The sequence below is a fragment of the Amblyraja radiata genome, chromosome 2, assembly GCF_010909765.2.
Source record: "Amblyraja radiata isolate CabotCenter1 chromosome 2, sAmbRad1.1.pri, whole genome shotgun sequence".
Lineage (NCBI taxonomy): Eukaryota > Metazoa > Chordata > Chondrichthyes > Rajiformes > Rajidae > Amblyraja > Amblyraja radiata.
Genome location: NC_045957.1, coordinates 69,200,742 through 69,209,537, shown reverse-complemented (window position 1 = coordinate 69,209,537; position 8,796 = coordinate 69,200,742).

The window sequence follows — 8,796 nt, the reverse complement described above, 5'->3', positions numbered from 1 at the left end:
GGTCTTACAGAGACACGCTGGCAACCTTTCTCTTCGTCATTGTCTGTGATTATGCCATGAGGCAGGCGCTCAAGGAACATGTGGACCTCGGCTTTACACTCATCCCAAGGTGTTTGAGAAGAATTGGCCAATCAACAATCGACTTCGCTGATGACATCGTCCTGCTGTCGGACCAGATTAGGGAGGCACAGGAGCTGCTCTGCAGAGTCGAGACGGAATGCGAGAAAGTGGGCCTCCACCTCAATGCCAAGAAGACTGAGTACATGGCGTTCAACGTTGCTGACCATAGGCCTCTCAAGACCAGTGGCGGTGCATCTCTCAAGAAGGTGGAGGACTTCATGTACCTGCAAGCAAGGATGCAGAGCTCGGAGAATGACATCAAGGTCCAGAAAGCGCTCGCATAGAAGGCCCTCAATAACATGGGGAAAATCTGGACATCTCGGATATCTAAGGGTCTCAAACTGAGATTCTTCCATGCAAATGTAGAGACTGTATTATCGTGTGGGTGTGAGGCATGGACATTCACTCAAGCACTGTCCAAGTCTCTCGATGTTACCTACACCCGAATGCTCAGAAAAGTTCAAAATGTCAGTTGGCGGGAGCACATCACCAACGCCCTGCTCTATGGGGCGAATCCAACTCTGACCAAGAAGATCAGGTCGAGAAGGATGAGGCTCGCTGGTCACTGCCACCGCCGCCCAGAAATGCCAGCAAACAAGGTTGTGCCGTGGGAACCTGCCCATGGAAGACGTGACCCAAGACGATGATGAAGACATTGATGGAAGACGCATGTGTAGAGACAAAAGAGGAGCTTCCCAGCTGCATGGAGGACAGAGATGTGTGGTGCCTCCGTCACTATGCCCGTCGGAAACCAGCACCACTGCATCGTTAATGTTTTCAACAATGATGAATGAATGACTGAGAAGCAACCTTTTCACAAAGGATAGTGGATGTATGGAAGAAACTGCCAGAGGAAGTAGTTGAGGCAAATAAAATAAAACATTTAAAATGCATTCGGACAGGCACATGAATAGGTTCAGAGGGATCCGGGCCAAACACAGGAAAATGGGACTAGATTAGATGAGGAATCGTGGTTGGCATGGAGGAGTTGGGCCTAAGGTCCATTTCTGTGTTCTATGACTCGAGGATTATCCCTATATCAAACAAAATTGAGCTTTCATATTAATCAAAATTAATAATGATATTTTAGAGCCGGACGTTCCCATTTTATAATGTATCTCTGCACAGAAATGATCAAAATGTGCATTATTTGGCATGACATTCCTATGGGTATGAAGGAGGAATGCCATAATGAAATATTTAATTTTAATTCGAGATTTGTATAATCGAGATATATTAATTGTGAGATTAATTAAGTTAGTAACCGAGATGATTCTTATTATAGTTTATTGTTTCAAATGATTCAAATGTGATTGGGTGTTTGAATATGAACTGGTAGATTGAATGAACAGGTGGGCAATGAGTTAAATTAGATCTGGTGATACACATCTTCCATGTTTTCTCTTCCCAACTGCAGTTTGTCTCAGTGGCCAGCCCTTTCTGATGAATGAACAGGGCACTCCTTTTTGACTGAAGATAGACACAAACAAGCTGTAGTAACTCAGTGGGACATGCAGCATCTCTGGAGAGAAGGAATGGGTGACTTTTTGGATCGAGACCCTTCTTCAGATTAAAAGTCACGGGAAAGGAAAACAAGAAATATAGACAATGATGTAGCGAGATATAGAATTAATGAAATAGGCAAAAAAGTAATTATGATAAAGGAAATAGGTAATTGTTAGCTGTTTGTTGGATGAGAATGCGACTTGGGTGGGGGTGGGATGGAGAGAAGGAATGCAGGGGTTACTTGAAGTTAGAGAAATCAATATTCATACCACTGGGTACGTGAAGCTAAAGTCCCTTTTTGACTGAAATGCCTCCATGGTTGAGGGATCACTTTTTAAGGCCTAACCTATGCAGGCAATTATCAGCTGTCTCCCCTGCATTACCTTTGATTTCCAACTAATATTTGGATTCCCTCCCTCACCTGTGGCCACAAGTTGCAAAACATGCTAGTGAAGTCTCTGGGCCACCTGGCCCTGATTATGCAAGAGTTAGGCTGAGCCATGTCATCCTCTCCTTGTCAGCCTCTGGGCATAAAGACAGAGCTTGTGATCCTCTGTTTTAAATCAAGGACGGTTTTAAATAGTTTCTTCCCAGCTGTTATCAGGCAACTGAATCATCCTGCCACTACTAGCGAACAGTCCTGAGCTACTTTCTACCTCATTGGAGACCCTTGGACTATCTTTGATTGGACTTCACAAGACTTTGTCTTGCATTAAACATTATTCACATTGTTTCCTTTATCATGTACCTGTACACGCTGGATGGCTTGATTGTAGTCATGTATTGTCTTTCTGCTGAGTGGTGAGCACGCAACTAAAGCTTGTCATTGCACCTCGGTACACGTGACAATAAACTAAACCAACTAAATAATAACAATAGGCATTTCAATTATTAAAATAAATGACGATTTCTTGTAGAGAGATGCAAGCATCAGTTTGGAGAACAAATAAATACAGAGGAGAAGCTATTAAGAGAATTTGGAGAAGCCCTGTCTGTGTGTATATATTACAAAATGTGCATCTATGTTTGTACATAAATGTAATTCTAATATTGTGACAGGCTCGAGACGTTGGCACAGCCAGACGAGCAGATTTTCTGGACTATTGGATGATATTTCTATTAATATCCCAACACACTCTTAATTCATGTGTAAGAAAGAACTGCAGATGCTGGTTTAAATCAAAGGCAGACACAAAAAGCTGGAGTAACTCAGTTGGTGAGGTAGAATCTCTGAAGAGAAGGAATGGGCGACGTTTCGGGTCGAGAACTTCTTCCGTCTGAAAAAGGGTCTCTCACGAAACGTCACCCACAATTCACTTTTTTTTTTAGTGTTAGGCAGCATCATAATAAAAATCCCAGTCAACCTGGATTGTACGATGGAAATAATTATGACATTGTTTGGTTGATCATGCATCTTTTCTACCAAGAGCAACTAAAGGGAAATGAAATCTACCAGGTAACCTCTAGCTTGGGAAAATTAGCAGAATTACTATAGGCAGACCCTATAGTAATTTTCCAGGATTTATTTGAGGGAGCCCAGCAGCAGATTAACTTAATCTACTTTAAATGTACCTGACAGTGTGTCCACTCTTAGTCTATCAAGGCAATAACACCAGAGAGTGAGGACGGGGTTTGGACAGGATAAATGATGCCACTTTATTATTTGTTCCTCTGCTATTCCATGTGTTGAAGTGCATCACATAATATATCTCATTAGATGTGCCATTTTTGAAGTAACCTGGTAAATTGTGTTGCTCTTTAGTGAGTTAAATAAAATCCATTTGCTATTTTTATTAATTTATAAATACTTTGTTTGAATCTTTAACGGAAATCAAATGACTATGTCGGATTTTGCACACCTTCCAAAGGAAGACATGTTTTATAATTTAAATATTTAGCACTTTTGATTATTCCTTACCTAAACCAAAGCCCCCTGCTTAAGCTTGTAAATAATTAATTAGGAAGCACATGCTTGAAATACTTTACTGCATGCAGAGGGAGTGTATAATCCCTGCAGTTCATTTACAATAAACTATGCAGTTCCCTTGGCAAAAGCAGTCTATTTCTTGGCAAAAGCAGCCTTGTGATTTCTGAATGGTTATGATTAACCCATACAATGTTTTCTTTAATGTGAAACGGTTTTCTTTTGTCCACACTTTTCAGTCAGAAATACCATATAGCCCTGGGCTAAAATAGAAACCATTAATGTCAGACTTATCAAAAACATATTTGTTATTTGTCCTCAAAGGACAAAAGGTTAGCCCACTGGGGCTCGATTTTTAAGCAAGTATTTCCTTTTACTGGAGAACAATTTAATGTAATGTCTTCAGTTATATGGCTTAATTATTTTTAATTGTACCTAGAGTATAGGTCTTAAAAATGTTGACACCTTTTGTTGTTATTGCATCAAAGGATTGATGTAAAGGGGAGTTTTGCATTGATTGAACACCATAATACTGGTTGGCGAGAAAATGTACCTTTTATTCTAGTTTTCTTTGTAGATACTCAGTGGTACAGCTGGTAAAGCCGCTTGCTCAGAGTGCCAGAGAAGCGGTTTCCATCCTGAACTCGATTGTTGCGGAGTTTGCATGTTCTCCCTGCGACTGCGTGGGGTTCCTCCGATTGCTTCAGTTTCCACACACATCCTAAAGATGTAGATTTGGTTAATTGGCCTCTGAAAATATTGCCCCTAATGTGTAGGGGGGAAATGAGAAAGTGAGATAATATAAAACTAGTGTGAACGGGACATCGGTGATCGACATGGAGTCTGTGGGCCGAAGGACCTGTTTACAGGCTGTAAACAAATCTAAATTTCAATGACAAATAAATCATACAGATGTTATTATTTTTAGTTTATTTCATTTTCTCACCCAAACTGTTCATCTCCATACCTGCTCAATAATATCATGATCTCAATAATCTCTTTGATGAACAAAATAGAATTTCTCCTGTAATTCTGAAGAATCATACAGTATTAGAACTATGTAACTTCCCAAGTTTCATCCCACTTCATGTTACATCCATGCTCATGTGAACAACATGACAACTTACCTATATTGCATAAATTTTATTTCGAAAAACCACCAAATTCTTGAAAAACAGAGGAACAACCTCCAATAATAAACCTTTACTGCACATAAAAAAAATACAAATAACAAAAAATGAATGGATTAATTTAAATTTGTCAGCCTTTGTGTGAATGCTTGGCTGTGGTGTGTGTGTGTGTGTGTGTGTGTGTGTGTGTGTGTGTGTGTGTGTGTGTGTGTGTGTGTGTGTGTGTGTGTGTGTGTGTGTGTACACAAGTGCACAAGCATGTATATGGTGGGTGCACACATGTCTGTGGTCTGTGTACACACGCTGTGATCTGGGCAGAAATGGTTCTCAGTATTCTGTGGTCTTCTGATGAGTCATTGTCTTTGGTTCACTGTAAGTTCTGACCATCAGTGACCATTTTCGGTTTCAATGAGCTTCTGACAACTAGTGGGAAACGAGGACATCTGATTATATTTTCCTTCAAATTAATGTAGCCACGAATTGTGTATGTATTTCTGCTAATGTCCCAGTTGAGAATAACATAACTTCTCCAGGTACGATGTCCACTATTGCAATTCTAATCTCACTGAACTCATCCAGTGCAGTAGGTGGAATAACACAATTGGACTCAGCACCTTTCAGATTCAAGTAATGAAAGAAAGATTCAAGCAGTTCAGCTAAATCCTGCTTATTACTGTTCCCAATTCAGCCATTTCTACTGAGGGGTGTTTTGGTATGGATGCATGGCACAAATGCCCTTACAGTTTTCTACAATCCACCACCCATTGGAATAGTATGCTAGAACTATTTGGGTTCATTGGGAAAGATAAGGCACTTGGTGAGACCTGTAGCCTATCTGTGCCATTTTGACATATTGGGGTTTCTTTGAAGAAAAATATATACATTTCCTATAAACATAGTCATAGACTAATCAAAGTTAATAATTTTAATATAAAAAGACAAAGTCTGATGAAACGTATTATTAATCCTTAACTTTGTATTATAAAGGGTGATGCATTTCTATATTTTTCTGGAAATATTGAACCACGATAGAGGGTATAAAGGGTGAACAGTTCTGTTTGAACTTGTTCTCACATTTTAGTTGCCTTTCAATAAACTCAAAATTAGATTTGCTATTAATCAGTTAATTTGTTCAACCTGCATTGTAATGTGTACAAAGCCTCAAGGTATGATATAGGGAAACTGATCCATGGGCTCCAATAAATAAAGTAAATGACAATTTGCCTGTCAAATTGGGCAGATGAACAGCCTTTTTCCCTGCATTTATTGAGTCAGGAGTGCGGGAAAATTAATTTAAGTGGTAATTAATTTCTAATTCATTTCATTCAAGCGGTTACTATTGCCCTTTGATGTTATGGTAACTTTCATGGATCATTGCATTTATAAAAATAAATTTAATTACATGTTTGTTTAAAAAGGTTGTGTTGGTGCAGGTTGCAGTTGGTATCGGTACAGGAACGAAAATGCAAACTAAATATAAATCATTTTGAAAGTTTTCTCATGGAAAACTATAATTAAAATCCAAAAGGCGTACAACTATACACTTAAATTCTTGTGCATAATTAATTTCCACATTTGAGGCTCACAAGATTGTGGGTGAAGAGCTGAAACAGAGCTTCATCAAAGGTATTTACAGAAGCTGTATGTAATCCCACTGCAGCCTAGGTGGCTAAAACGATGACCATCTGATAAATTAGAAGGGTCTTGAACCGAAACAACACCCATTCCTTCTCTCCAGCGATGCTGCCTGTCTTGCTGAGCTACTTCACCATTTTGTGCAATCTTTGGTGTAAACCAGCATCTGCAGTTCCTTCCTACACCTTTGTATAAGTATTCTGCTTGGTGTTTGCTATCTCCCTCCACCTTAATGCCAAAGTTGTTATGGCCTTTGTTTGTATATCCTACCTTGTTTCCCACAGATCATCAGGTTCAACACCTCAGCACCATCAAATAACACACCTCAATCCAGCCTGCAATTTGATTACATGTCTGAATTCACCCACCTCGCACTGATCACATACACGACACCTGATCTTCCTTCCCACTCTGCTGCCTTTTCCCTCCACGTCCAAGCAAACCCACATCCTTCCTGTAGGGCCCAATCCTTCCTGTCCACCTTATCCTCACCAAGCTACTCAGAGCAGAAGAAAGGCTGATGTGTATGTTTTTGCTTCCAAGCCTTTCTATTACGTGCAATGCCTTGAATCTCAAATACAACTGGCCTGGCCAGCTTCAGGAGTCAATAGAATCAAGAGTGTTTAATTATCATATGGACCAAAAGCAGATCAGTGAAATTCTTAATTGTAGCATAACACGACTGTAAACACAGTACTCGTAGATATATAAGAAATTAAAATAATTCAACGTGTATCAGCTCTCCAAAGCTTTGAACATTTCTCTTAATTCTCTGACCATGACCATGTAGAAGAAAATTTACAGCAGGTATGCTGTATGACAGTACTTCATAATGCACACCAGATTGTCTAAAAAAAATACTGTTCATAAGCGAAAGGAGCAGAATTAGGCCATTCAGCCTGTCAAGTCTCATCCACCATGCAATCATGGCTGATCTCTCTCTCTCTTAACCCCCATTCTCCTGCCTTCTCCCCATAACCCCTGACACCAATACTAATCAATAAATATACTGCTGTCCCTTCATTGTTTTTCAGTCAACAACCTTGACGTTTTTTCAAATAGCACACGGGAGCAGTTTCATTACAATAGCTGCAGTAGTTCAAAAAGATGGATGACTACCATTTTGTCAAATATGCATCTAAGGATGGACAATAAATGTTGGTTGTGGCAAAGTTCACATCCCAGAAATGATTTTATGAAAATACAGTGGAAAATTGAATTATTAACTGACCTTTCTGTCATAGTAACACAATATATTTAAATACGATGTCAGTTCTCATGACATACTTCCCATATCAAACTGGAAGGATATCCGCATCATTACATTGCAAACTGAACATTCCAACATTTAGGATATGGCATTCGATATATTGATAATGCATCACTTTTACATGTCAACATATCACATAGTCCTCGTATCTGCTGGGTGGTCTTCTCTGACACTTTGGTCTGGCCGCTGCCTCTACTGTTGAGGCCTGCGTTGCTGACTTTTTTTCAATTATCTATAAAGGAGGCAGTTCAGTGGAGGGACTTTGGCCATCCAACCCCATCCCCCCATTACAGACATGGCCCTTGGTATCCTCATAGATGAGGTTAAGGGAGACATTTCCCCTGTAGCAGTGACGAAAGAGTGCCCAGAAATGGGGCTCAAAAATCTGAAGAGGACGTGGCAGGAACAATTATTAAAAATGACTGAATATATTCATTAAACTGCCATGATGCCAACTTCCAAACCTCATTCACTTCAACAAATGTCCTTGTTGCTGGAAAAATTGTCAGGGTCATTCCATAATCTATTCCATTATGAGAGATAATGCTCAGAATCAATTTATCTAATATCAATGTTTAAGAAGTTATTAAATTATCTGCAACAGCCTCTAGGGGGCTGAAATAGCAGGAAAAGTCTGCAGTGGTTTAATAAAGATGGGAACCGCCTCCGAGAGTTAAATGTAGTGGGAACTAAATCTGTAAATTTAAAATAGAGTGGAAACGGGTTTCATAAGTTTAACACAATGTCACGGAACCAACCATTGAACAGGCTATTTTGGATCTGGTAGCATAGAAACATAGAAAATAGGTGCAGGAGACCATTCGGCCCCTCGAGCCAGCACCGCCATTCATTGTGATCATGGCTAATCGTCCCCAATCAATAACCCGTGCCTGCCTTCTCCCCATATCCCTTGATTCCACTAGCCCCTAGAGCTCTATCTATCTCTTTTAAATACATCCAGTGATTTGGTCTCCACTGCCCTCTGTGGCAGGGAATTCCACAAATTCACAACTCTCTGGGTGAAAAAGTTTTTTCTCACCTCAGTCTTAAATGGCCTCCCCTTTATTCTAAGACTGTGGCCCCTGGTTCTGGACTCGCCCATCATTGGGAACATTTTTCCTGCCTCTAGCTTGCCCAGTCCTTTTATAATTTTATATGGTTCTATAAGACACCCCCTCATCCTTCTAAACTCCAGTGAATACAAGCCTAGT